General features: G+C 49.9%; 1 protein-coding gene across 5 annotated transcripts in view; it reads left to right on the top strand.

Moving 5' to 3' along the window:
* Positions 1 to 13309, top strand: part of LOC119871051 (collagen alpha-2(IV) chain-like) — a 125817-nt gene that overhangs the window by 686 nt on the left and 111822 nt on the right. Inside the window, exons 1-2 of one of the 5 annotated variants that reach the window (XR_005356601.1) lie at positions 800 to 860; positions 8553 to 8842. The exons of 3 other annotated variants lie outside the window; for them this stretch is intronic. The gene's annotated coding sequence lies outside the window, so the exon portion shown is untranslated. Of the gene's footprint in view, positions 1 to 753; positions 861 to 8552; positions 8843 to 13309 lie in introns of those variants that run through there. One more of the 5 variants, XR_005356600.1, reaches the window with a different exon arrangement.

Genomic DNA, 13309 nt, shown 5'->3' with positions numbered 1-13309 from the left:
TTGGCCCCGGAGTTCCGCACCCGCATTCTCGGGGCGAAGAAGTCGGAGGGCGCGCGCTGGGCGCGCTGCGGGTGTCGGAGGAAGCTTTGGGGGTGCGGGAGGATGCGCCGGCGGACGGGAGGAGCTCGGCGGGGACGCGGGGGCCCCCGGGCTGGGGTGCGGGCAGGAAAGCCCCGCGAAGCCCTGGGCGAGGCCGCCTGGATGCAGGGCCGGGGCTGCCCCTTCCCGCAGGTCAACCCCGGCCCGTCTGCACGGTGCGCGCGGTCCCCGCGGGGTTCCCGAGCGCGGGGGGGGTCCCCGGTCCCCCGGGAGGGTCCTCCCCTGCTCGCGCCGGAGGACGACAGTCGGACATTTTCCTCGGCCTCGCTCGCGGCAGCCGGGGTGGCCGCCGGGCAGGGCTGCGTGAGGGGCCCGGGGCTCGGGCGGAGCCAGAGGACACTTCCCCCCGGCCCGGGCTGCCCGGCCGGTCCGCCCGCAGGAGCCCCGGGAGCCGCGCGCGCGCCCCGGAGGTCGCCGTGCGGGGGGACCCGCTCCCACCCCCCGCGAGCCCGAGGGGGCGGGGCGGGGGCGGGGCGCGCGGGGGGCGGGGCGGGGGGCGGGGCGCGGGGGCGGGGCGCGGGCGGCCGGGAGCGCGGAGCCGCCCCGCGGGAGGGCCTGCGAGCCGCGCCCGGGAGCAGAGGGCGAGCGGCGGACCCGGCCGGGCCCGCGCGCCGGGAGGAAGGCGCCCCGCCGCCGCCGCCGCCGCCGCTCCGCGTGCTCAGCCCGTCCCCGCCCCGGGAGCCCGCGCCCCCTAGCTCCGCCCGCCGCTCCGCCGCCCGCAGGCTCCGGCTTCCGTCCCGGACTGCGCCCGCGGCCGCCAGGTGGGTGCCGGCGCCCTGGCCGCCGCGCGGGGTGGGCGGGTGGGGTGGGGGCGCGAGGGGCTCGCGAAGTTGGGCAGCTGCTGGCCCGGCCGGGTGCGCGCCCCCCCCTCCGCGTCCCCCCGTGTCCCTCCGCTTCTCCCCGCGTCCCTGCCTCCCCCCGGCTTCCCGGCGCGTCCCCCGCGTCCCGGCGCCCGAGGCGGCTGTGGATCCCCCGGCTGGAGCGCCGGCAGCCGCGCGCCTCGGCCCGGGAGGGTGGCGGGTCCCACCCGGGTCCCACCCGCCTCCCCCGCCCCCGCGGCCGCCTCGGGAGGGGACCCTCGCCCCCCGGCTACGTCTGTGCCAAGTTGGGGAAGTCGCGGCCCCGCGGGCCCCCGAGGACTAGTCTCGGGGAGAGGAAAGGGGGAGACCTGGGCCCGCCGCGCGGGGAGGGGCGCTGGAGCCGGGGAGCGACCCGGTGCCCCGAGGTCGGTGGGGAGATACCCTCCGTGCGCCCCGCCCGCGCCCCCGGGGGGACCCGCGCCCCTTCCCGCCCGGGTGCCCGTGAGGGGGGTGACCCGCGCCCCTGCCCGCCCCGGCGCCCCCGGGGGGACCCCGCCCGGCCCGCGGCTGGAGTTGCGCGGGGACGGGGACGGGGACGGGGACGGGGACGGGGACGCGAGTCTGCCCCCCCCTGCTGCTGGCGCGGCCCCGGGACGAGCCTCGGGCGCTGGGCGCTGGGCTCTGGGCTCTGGGCGCTCGCCGCGCCTGCACCTGTCCCTTGGGAGGACCCCGAGGGCGGCCCCGGGGGTCCCTCGGCGGGGGCCGGTCCCGTGCGCCGCCCGAGCTCAGGTGTGGGCTGAGCTGGCGTTGGGCCCCGGGGTGGTTCGGCGGGGAGTCGGTTGGCATCAGGGCTCCCGGGTCCGCACCTGGTCACTAGCGTCTCAGAGACCAAGTGGTTTCTTCCCCGCGGGACCCAGAGGGCCAAGCGCGCCCCCGGCTGCGGGTGGGCCTGGGGTTCACCCGGCAGAAGCCCGGCCCGGCCCGCGCCGCGTCGGGGACAGCCTGGGTGCTTCCGATGGTCGCCAGCCTTCTCAATCTCTTCTCCTGAAATTTAAATGTTTTCTCCTGATTTTAACAGTTCAGGAAGCAGACCTTCATGCTCGTGAGTAAGTTGAGACGTTGAGCTCGGACAAACGAGCTGTGCCCCATCGTTTGCAAATTTTCAGTTTAAAATCCTAGGGGAGAGGGAGGGGGTAAAAAAATAAAAGAAAATAAAATCACAGGCACCAGAAGCTGTGTTAGCACCGTTCTAAGTACCGTGTGAAGAAAGCGACTAAAAGGGCTAAGAAAGTCAGCTTTAGACTTGGTTTTATTTTATTATTTTTTAAAAGATTTTATTTATTTATTCATGAGAGACACAGGCAGAGGGAGAAGCAGGCTCCATGGAGGGAGCCCAATGCGGGACTCGATCCCAGGTCTCCAGGGTCAGACCCTGGGCCCAAGGCAGGCGCTCAACCCCTGAGCCACCCAGGGATCCCCTAGACTTGGTTGTAAATGGTGAGTCCTGTCATTCCTGAATTCCTCATTTAATAGAAATTTCATAAGTTCCTGTATTGTACAATATGTTGTGCCAGGTGCTTTCAAAGACAAATGTAAACTATATTCCTTGTGGTAAAGAGGCTTCCAATCTAAATTAGAGAATAATGTTTTTATTTCATGCTCTCATATGAACATTGCATAGAGTCTAATGATGACATACGACAGGTGGAATGATAGCAGGAATATGTTACGGGAGGCCCTTTAAGATCATTATTTGGGGGATCCCTGGGTGGCGCAGCGGTTTAGCGCCTGCCTTTGGCCCAGGGCATGATCCTGGAGACCCGGGATCGAATCCCACGTCGGGCTCCCGGTGCATGGAGCCTGCTTCTCCCTCTGCCTGTGTCTCTGCCTCTCTCTCTCTCTCTCTCTCTCTCACTGTGTGCCTATCATAAATAAATAAAATTAAAAAAAAAAAAGATCATTATTTGGAAAAAAAAAAAAAGATCATTATTTGGTGAATCTGCCTAACAGATTGAAAGAAAAAGTTTGGCTAAACAAGTGTTTTCTGAAGTGAAATCTGAAAGGCTCCTTCAAATGGGAGGCGTTCTTGGTAATTAAGTAAATTCTGCATTTTTTGGGTGAAAACTCAGAAGAGCATCTGTACATGTGTGATTTGATCATCAAATGTTAAAAGCTATAGAAAAAAAAAGCTATAGAAATTTCCGTTCTAATTCACTTTTCTTCAGTGAAGAAGTCCATTTATGGCATGTTTTTCTTGGTTCTTTGAGAAAGGAAAATATATTGTAATGCCTAGAAAAAAGTACAGAGATCGAATGTAATATTTTTTAAAGACTTTGTTAGAAAGAACACAAGACGGGGAGGGGCAAAAGGAGAAGCAAAGTCCGCAGGGAGCAGGGAGGCCTATGCAGACTGGATCCCAGGACCCTTGAGATCACGACCTGAGCCAAGGCAGGTACTTAAGATGACTGAATCACTTGGGCACCCCTGAATGTAATATTTTTAAATAACTTGACGCTTGAACACTTGAAGCCTCATGGGCCTTGGCAATTCCAAATCTCTGGAAATTTGACTGCAACAGCTACAAGATTCTTAATGAGAGGTTTTTTGTTTTTTTGGTTTTTTTTTGTTTGTTTTTCAAGATTTAAAAGTTTTTGGCTTGGCATGAAGGACGGGCAAGATTTCCATCAGGAAAAGACTGACTAGGTGCATTTGGTGCAACATCAATGACATCTCTGACTTCCTGCTCCTAGGAGGAATGCATCCATCTGCTGGCCGTGGGTAGAGTTTCATAATACCGGTCCTGAGCTCTGAGAGCTTTGAGTCAGCTCAGTCAGTGAGGCAAGCCAGGTTGAGGGAGATCCTGAGAGAGGTGAAGTTAACTTTAAAACACTTGGCTTTTTTTGCTTAGTACCTTTGTTTTTGTATATGTGAATTGAGATTAAAGATCTGTCACTGCCCTGGAAGCTGTGTGGTTTGGTAAGTAGCCATGAGTCTCAAGCCAGAAAGCTTCTTATGTAAGAACTTTCTTCAACCTTTTAACTCCTTTAACCAGTAAAAGCTAATTGTTAAAACTACACCAAATAGCTTTTTTAAAAAAGGCCCTCAGTTGAAAGTGTATTTAGTCAGCAGTGTTTATTGAACTTCTCTCTTTTTTAAAGATTTTATTCATTTATTTGACAGAGAAGAGAGAGAGCACACGCACAAGTAGGGGGAGAGGGAGATGGAGAGGGAGAGGGAGAAGTAGGGGGAGAGGGAGATGGAGAGGGAGAGGGAGGAGCAGGGAGCCCGATGCGGGGCTTGATCCTGGGACCCTGGGATCATGACCTGAGCTGAAGGCACTTAACCAACTGAGGCACCCAGGCACCTCTGTTTATTGAACTTGTATGTGTTGGACCTTTTCCTAGGTACTGGCGTACAAAATAGTCACAGTCGCTCTCTCATGACCTTAAAAGCCTGGGGAGGCATCCAGACTGTTACACAGAAAATTAGAATCTTGTGTCATTCACGCCATGATAGAAGTAATGCAGAGAACCACAGAAGATGGGATGCTGGGGGCCTAGGCTGGTGGGGGCCCTACAGTGCATCACCCCATCGTAATGGGTTGGTGGTGGTCAGGGAAGACTTCCCATGACTGCAATAAGACCTGAAGAATGAGCGATAGTTGGCAACTGCAGAAGTTGGGGATTGAAGCATGTTCCAGACCAAGGGGAATAGAGCCTGATGCGTTAAAATGGAAGTCAGGCAGGTAATGTAAAAGAATAAACACATGAGAGCAGGAAGGAGAGGTATGGAACCCCGAGAGCCCAGGCTTTGTTTAAAGAAAACAGTGATACTCAGCTCCAGCCAAGTGGTATCAGGTTGGGATGCAGACCATGTATCACCAGATGCCCTGTTTTTTTTTTTTTTTTTTTTAAGAAAAGCTAACTGTCTAGTGTAAGAGATTGGGGTACTCTGAACTCAAGGTTCCCCTTCTGTAATGCAAATCATTAAGTCTATAGGTATCCCTTTACCCTGTGTGCATCATACTGTGGGAGCTGGGCTTCAAAGAGCTGGTACAACTAGGTTAATACTCCTGCTTCTGCTCGTTTTGTGAGAAGTGTAGCCCCTTGTCCATACTTAGAAGTCTCAGGTCTTCTCCCAGCATCCCTGGAACTGTGGCACGCTTATTTGTTAGCTTGCAAGTAGGGCAAGATCTGAGATACTTTACAATTCTTTAAAGCCACTAGGTACGTTTACATTTACATTTTAGTTCATTAAAATAAAAAATGTTAATACCCCAGTCACACTAGCCCCGTTTTAAGTGTTGGATAGCCGTCTGTGGGCAGTGGCTACTGTTGTGGGGAGAGCAGACACAGAGCATTTCCATCCGTACAGAAAGTCCTGTCAGGTGGGGCTGGTTTCAAGCTTCAGAGTTTTTTTGTGTTCTTGGGTGGGTAGAGGCAAGAAGTTGTTGATCTGGACAGCATAGAAATGATACCTGCTAAATTCTGTATAAAGGAGTTCCTTTATACAAAGGGAATATTCCAGTTTTGGATCATCAATACAGTGTTTAGGCTTCTTGGGACAATAAAAGTAGAAAACGATCTGCAGTGTCGCTTTGGAGACCGGACAGACCAGGACCACGTGGCAATAGAAATTCTGCGTCCGTGGGGCATTGCTCAGTATCACATGGAGAATAGGATCTGTGGCCAAAGGAGCTGGCTTCGGCTTCATCTATCAGCCATGCTGGCCATGGAAGGGACAAGAGCTGCACGTTTGCATGGAGGTCCCGAGCACAGCCAGCCCACCGACACCCGGGCAGGACCTGCTGCAACCCAGCTGTGCCTCCTGGACTCCCGTGGAGGGTGGAGGATGGAGGGCAGCAGGAAGATTTCCCAACTGCTCTTGTTCAGGGAAATTAAGAGGACAGCCTGGAGAAAAGGGAGCTGGCCTCCAAAAAGTCGGGGGAGGGGGGTTGGCTTAGTTACTTGACAGCATAACATTAAGTGACACGACAGGGGTTGGGGGGAAAATGCCAGGAAACAATAAAAACAGCAGGTGCCCTTGGTTCTCAGATGAGGGAAGTTCATCCTGCGGAGCTCCTGGACCACAAGGGCTGGGAAGTGAAAGCGCGACATTATTTCTGTCATTCTTTCTGCCATTCCACAGGCCCAGCCAACAGCCGCTGCAGCCACAAAGGACAGGGTTTTGTTTTGTTTTTAACCCACACTGAGTGTGCGGGTGCCTTGACCATGTAGGTACAGGGTGAGCAAAGCAAAGGATGGTGGGAGGAATCTTAAAAAGTGAAAGTCAAGGGCGGCCTGGGTGGCTCAGCCTTCAGCCCAGGGAAGTGTTCCTAGGGTCCCAGGATCGAGTCCCACGTCAGGCTCCCTGCATGGAGCCTGCTTCTCCCTCTGCCCGTGTCTCTGCCTCTCTCTCTCTCATGAATAAATAAATAAAATCTTAAAAACAAAAAAAGAGTGAAAGTCAAGGCCCTTGTGGAAGAACCATATTACCACCTGCTCTTTCCCTGGATGAGATGCCCTACTAACAATTTCAGAGACTGGGAATTTCATCCACCCGTGTCAGAAGAAACTCACTTTAAAATGCTGCACGTTTCTAGGCTGTACGTAGATGAGGACTAATGCAGATGTTTAAAAATTTGAGTTTTAGCATGTTTTCAAAAGTGAACGTATCCTTCGCAAGCGCTTACGTACACAGTCTGGCCCGAGCCGTGGATAGTCCTACCTCTTGGAACCCTTTCTGAACACAACATGCCTTGAGAGACGTGTTCATGCTGAAGTAGCCTGACGACAGGGTGACGGTTTGCATACAACTGGGGGGCTTCTGCACCGTTGAAAGGAAATTTGTGATGGCTGCACATACCCCTCTTGCTTACACAGCTCAATTTGTTGGCCGACCCTCATTTTCCCGGGTGCTCCCCAAGTTCTGGTGAGCCTCGGGAGAGCCAGGTCAGGGGCTGTCAGGGGCCTTGCATATGTGGCCCACCTAGTGAGATTTTACTCATTTTGGGGTTTTGGTGTTCCTTTGCTAAATGTCCTCTTTTTTTTTTTTTTTTTTTTTTAAGATTTTAGTTATTTATTCATGAGAGACACACAAAGAGAGGCAGAGACACAGGCAGAGGGAGAAGCAGGCTCCATGCAGGGAGCCTGATGTGGGACTCGATCCCGGGACCCTGGGATCACGACCTGAGCCAAAGGCAGACACACTCAACCACTGAGCCACCCAGCCGCGCCCCCCCCCCCTTTTTTTTATTGTGAATTTTGACATCTTAATTCTGTAGGGATGAAAAAGGTTAGTTATCCTCCCTATAGTCAGTCTCCTTACCCCCTCCCATCAGTCTGTTACTGTCTGTTTTTTAGCCTGCTTTCATTTTCCCCTTTCTGTTTTGTTTGCCACAGTTCTTACACACGCTGCAGGCTTGTGCTTCCTTGTGCCCCCATTCTCCTCATATAAGCAGCATGAAATTGGAAATAATCATCGTCTGTTGTATTTCTGAAGATCAGAATTCTCCCCTGTTTCATGCTGCCCTTTCTCAGGCAGGGTGTGGTGAATCATCTTTGGAAAACTGGCTCCAGTAAACCTGGTGGACGCAGTTGAAACTGTGGTGGTGTCCTTCTCAGAAACAAATCCAGGAGACTTGCTGTTTATAGCATGAGTCATTGATGGGTTCAAATGAAAGGAGGTGATAGCAGCTTTTCTTTTTCTTTTCTTTTTTTTTTTTTTTTTGATTTTTTAAAGATTTTATTTATTTATTCATGAAAGAGGGAGAGAGAGAGGCAGAGACACAGGCAGAGGGAGAAGCAGGCTCCATGCACCGGGAGCCCGACGTGGGATTCGATCCCGGGTCTCCAGGATCGCGCCCTGGGCCAAAGGCAGGTGCCAAACCACTGAGCCACCCAGGGATCAGGTGCCAAAGTCAGCTTGCTTTTCATGCACGCCAGTGTTACATCACCTTTTGAAAGAACCCTGGGATAAAGCAAAATAGACAAATGCCCTCTTCCTGAACCTCGGAGAACTTAGGGTGACACAGATTCTGGCTTCAGGTGATTAAAAGGACAACAGTGGAGGCTTGCAAATCAGGCCTCGTCCCGTAACCCCTAATTTCCTGCGTTGTTCCAGAATTTTTAGTGTGTACGGCTCCTGAAGTCATACATGAGTGACTTTAATCAGGAGCAAAAGTGGGTTCTTTCTGTTATATGGCATCCCCTCCCTGGCCCTTGCCTCACTGAGCTATTGGTGTACACCTATCGGACCACAGTAAAATGTATTTAAAACATTTTCCGGGGCGGGGGGGGGGGGGTGCTGAGGACTCTTTGGGAGAATTTTTATAAATGAAAACGCCAAGAAGAAGGCAAGCCTGAAGAGTTTCTTTGCAGAGGCAAATGTTTCCAGAAAGACCGATGAGTCAAGGAGTCCTTAATAGGATATGGAGGTGTAACCTTTCACCTAGTTACCATCATTCCCTAAGTCATAACTCTGTAGTTTTAGCCAATTGTTTGACTGGTTCTGGTCTAGTTCCTTAATGACACAGACTGTCTTCGTCCCATTCTTTTCCAGTCTGCAGGCAGTGCCCTTCCAGGGTTTGCATTGCCCTGAGCTTCCCTGGGTTTCCTTCTGTTTAAATAGCGGTTTATCATTCGTATCTTGCAGATTTTCACCCGTATCTTTGTCTTCAGCTCTTCTTCAAGTACGTGTGGGCAGTCTTGCTACGTGGATTTGATGCCAACTTCTAGCTCTTTGCTTCCTAACAAGGTGCCGCCTTTTTCACTCACTCAGCAAGTATTTCCTCAGTGCCAGCCGGGCCCAAGCACTAGTCTTGCCCCCAGAGATTTGCCAGTGCATGATCTGTGCTGTCTTGGAGTGAAGAGTCCCCCAAATGAGGACAATCATTCATTTCCAAAAACCCACCAGGACTGCTGATTACAGAATTACACTTAAAGGTAAATGTTCCCGAGTGGAGCCACCCAGTGTTATGGGCGTGGGTGACGGGAACCCCAGGAAGTGACACCTGCTTGGTATCTGAAGCAGGAGGTGGAGAGTTTGAGGGACGGTGAGGAGGCGAGCAGGCCGGACAGCAGAGGACGTTTGTGCAGAGGCCCGGCCACAGAAGGGAACAGTGAAACCAAGCGGTGGGGGAACATCAAGAGGCCGGTGGAGTGAGATGAGGCCGCACGCCAAGGCTGAAGCCAGTCCATACCGTGTCTTACTGGCCCCAGTAAGAATTTGGTCTTTATCTTAAGAACCATGGAGAAGGCTTTAAATAGGAGCTGGTGGCTCCATGAGAGCCGTGTTTTGATAAAATCACCTGCCAGGGGGATTCTTTGGAGGAGGACACAGGGTGGCGTTGGGGAGAAGTTGGGTGGCTGCTGCTTTAATCCAGGTAGAAGTGGCAGTGTGTACCAGGCCTGTTGTGTCTACTGGGAGTGAAGCGGCAGGGAAGAGGGATTAAAGAGTGTTTTGGAGGATAACCTCAGCCTTGTTTGGGAATAAGATTCTTTTATTCACGCAACACATACTTCGTGGGGCCCTGCCTTATGCCAAGATTTGTGCAGGCTCTGAGAACACAACCGTGGCCTGGTGAGACGTGCAACATCCCTGTACTTGCGGAGTTTATGTATTAATGAGAGTAATGGCTAATCGATAAGTAAAATAAATATAGTTTTCGGTAACAGTAAGCCTTAACGAAGAGAAATGAAGTCACGTAAGGGAATGGAGAACAACGGGGGATTGTCTTCTCATGAAAGAGTGATCGAGGAAGACCTTTCTGAAGAGAGAGCATTCAAACCAAGACCCAAATGAGGTAGAGGAGCTAACTATGCAAAAATCCCCTAGCCAAAAAAAAAAAAAAAAAATCCTCTAGCCAGGCAGAGGGAATCACAAGTACTTGGTCCCGAGGCTGGAGCAAGGACACCCCCCTCCCCCCAAAGAATACCAAGAAGGCCAGTTTGTCTAGGAGTGTGGGAGGGTGGGAAGAGAGGCAGCTGTCCAAGGTGTCTTGCTAGAAGCATCCAGATAGATTCATTATCATGTCTTCAGTCGTGACCACTTTTTCCAGGCTGTACACAGTAGCATTCACAATCCCAGATTGCTTTGCCACTGAACTGTTGTTAAGAATGCTACAGGGAGGGATCCCTGGGTGGCTCAGCGGTTTGGCACCTGACTTTGGCCCAGGGCGCGATCCTGGAGTCCGAGGATCGAGTCCTGCATCAGGCTCCTGGCATGGAGCCTGCTTCTCCCTCTTCCTTTTGTCTCTGCCTCTCTCTCTCTATGTCTATCATAAATAATAAATAAATCTTAAAAAAAAAAAAAAGAATGCTACGGGGATGGCTCCTTTAGTGCATCGCACCCTTGCTAAGAGCCTCACGGTGGTAACTGCTTGTCCCCATCATGTCGATGATAACCTTTTGGCCCAGTGGAAGGGCCCCTTTCTTATTTTAACCCCATTTTCCATTACGATCCTCCCTGGACTTCTCCAATTAGTCAGTTGAAGGGCTTTCACATAATTTATGGTTGCTCGCCTTTTATTCACCTGGGCCTTTCTTTTCTTTTCTAAGTCTGTTTCCATTTCTCCCTTCAAGGCCAGGTTCACAAGTTAGCAGTTACCTTTCATACCAGGTTTTTTTCAGATTTAGTCCATCTGTCCTGGGTCTCTGAGCCCCTCACCCAACTCAGTCCGTGTGATCCTGTTTTTTCCTTTCTTCCTTGAGTCATCGGAAGAGGCACTGCCTTAAAGCGCTCCTGTTGTTCCAAGTTAAAATACTGATGATCACATTTTTTCTTCCTAGAAAAGACTGGGCACCAATACTAGCTCTACCGTCTGCGTCTATGATTTGGCCAAAACACTCAACCCTGTGAGGTTCAGGTTCTTCGTCAGGGAGATGAAGATAGGAAGCCTCCCTATTTCATTCCCGGTGTGGTTCTGAGTAGTAAAATGAAGTAAGACGCAGGAAATGTGTTTTAAACAAATGTGTCATTATTTTAAATATTTTAGACGGGAGTAGTTCATTCTGTCTAAATTGTAGGTTTTTTACACCGGTTTCCACGGTGGGAACCTCCTGTGTTTACAGGAGTTCTGTGAGGCTTCTTGAGCTTCTGGCCACACTCCCCAAGCTTGGGGCAACTCAGTCCATGGCCTGTGGAATAGTGTCCTGGGCCTGCTGTAACAAAACACCATAAACTGAGTGGCTTAGAACCACAGAAATACATTGTCCCATGGTTCTGGAGGCCCTGAGATCAGTATATTGGTAGGACTCATTCCCTCTGGGTTGTGAGGGAGCATCTCTTCCCTTCCTCTCTCTCAGCGTCTGGTGGTCCTTGGCTTTCCTCTGCTTGCAGGTGGAATTCTCCTTGTGTCTTCGCATTGCCATTCCTCTGTGTCACTGTGTCCGTTTCCTCATTTTATAAGGACACAGTCATTGGGTTACAGCCTCTGCTTATGTCCTGATCTTAGCTTGATCACTTGGAAATATCCTATTTCCCAAATCAAAGGACGTTCACAGGTATTAAAGGTTAAGACTTTAACATCTTTTTAGGGGATGCGGCTCCACCCATATCACTGTGATTCAGCACACATTAAGAAATGGCAATCACAAACATCAGGAATTAGGTGTGTATCACTAGAATGACTCACAGAGGACGTGGATTAGGTCTGTGAGAGCTAATCTTCTGTATGACAGAGGGCAAAATAAGTGAAATACCCGATTAAAGTCACAGGTGAAATTCTGGACCTACATATATGCTTACTTTAGAATTCTGCAAGTCCTATTAATTTCTAATTTGTATATATAAGAACAGAGAGGGCCAGACAAAAGAAGGAACAGAAGAACCCAGTCACCTTTCTTTCTCCTTTTCTTTTTTCTTTTCTTTTCTTTTCTTTGATTTTCTTTTCTTTGATTTTCTTTTCTTTTCTTTTCTTTGATTTTCTTTTCTTTTCTTTCTTTTCTTTTCTTTTCTCTTTCTCCTTTCCTTTCCTTCCTTTCCTTTCCTTTCCTTTCCTTTCCTTTCCTTTCCTTTCCTTTTCTTTTCTTTTCATGCATTCATTCATTCATTCATTCATGAGAGACACAGAGGGAGGCAGAGACACAAGCGGAGGGAGAAGCAGGCTTCATGCGGGGAGCATGATGTGGGGATTCGATCCCAGGACCCCAGGGGCACGACCTGAGCTAAAGGCACTGAGCCCCCCAGGTGCCTGTCACTTTTCTTTTTAATAGTACATTCTTTTTCTTTCAACAGTACATTCAGATATTGTACTGATGTTAATGAGAAAAATATGTAATCCTTATACTTATTCATATTCATATAATCTTTATGTAGACTTTTTTTATGTGTGAAGAGTTTTATCACTTCAATTGCTGGGTTTTTTTTTTTTTTTTTTTTTTTTGCCCAGCACGCTTCCTTTGACTTTCTGGACGACCACCTGTGGTCCCCTGACACCGACTAACCACTCTCTGCTAAATGCCCAGAGAAGTCTGTGCTTTTTATCTTATGAGATGCCTCAGCCTCGGTTGATTAAAAACTCACTTATCTCTTAGCCTGAAAAAGTCTCATGTTATTTGTTTTCTCACCAGTGTCCTTTTTGTTTGCTTTTGTTCATTTATTTATTTTGATAGCATAGAGAAGAGTTTAATACGTTTCTACCTGTTGATGTTGGAGTATACCTAAGGGCTACTCTTGCAGAGTTTTATCAGATTTGGCATTAACGTGTTCCATTTTATGCGTTAATCTTCCAGTGGCCTCTTCTCGTGTTTGTTTTAGGGACACTGAGGGAAGGTCCCTGAAGCTGATGTGGTGGTATTTTCCTGTGTCCCTGGCTAACCAGTTTAAAAGTCTAACCATCTTCTATTTCCTAACAGTCTAGCATGGAGGTCACATCCACGAAGACTATTGTAGGAAGCCATTCACGTTTAGTGAATAGAAATTGAATACTTGACCTTTACCTACCAAAGTGGCTGTTTTTCAGTCAACCAGAGGAGCTTTCTTAGTGCAACTCTTACATTCCAAATAATTATGTCGTAGAGAACGGTTTTAATTGTTGCACTTTAATTACTTTGGTTCACTATTATTGCTGCATTGAGATTTTCACCAAAGAAAAAAACAGCCATCAGTTATTTCTGGTTATAGTCTTTTGTAAAAAAAAAAAAAAAAAAAAAAAAATTTAAAGGGAAACAATGAATTTCAGATTTCACTGTTAACTGCAGAAATAAATATCCTCCTGGTACCCAATCAAGTAGATGTTACCAGGAGGAAAAAAAAAAAAAAAGTTTGATCTTAATCTTCAAAAATCTAATAGAATACCTTCTTTCTGAAGCTAGGAAAGATTGCAAAATCATAGGAGAAGGATAAGATAATTGCAAGAGTTTAAATTTATTGCTACTTTAATCTTCATCATTTGGAAATTTTGATTTTTC

The sequence above is a fragment of the Canis lupus genome, chromosome 3 (assembly GCF_011100685.1).
Source record: "Canis lupus familiaris isolate Mischka breed German Shepherd chromosome 3, alternate assembly UU_Cfam_GSD_1.0, whole genome shotgun sequence".
Classification (NCBI taxonomy): Eukaryota; Metazoa; Chordata; class Mammalia; order Carnivora; family Canidae; genus Canis; species Canis lupus.
This window is presented reverse-complemented; position numbering and strand designations above follow the sequence as displayed.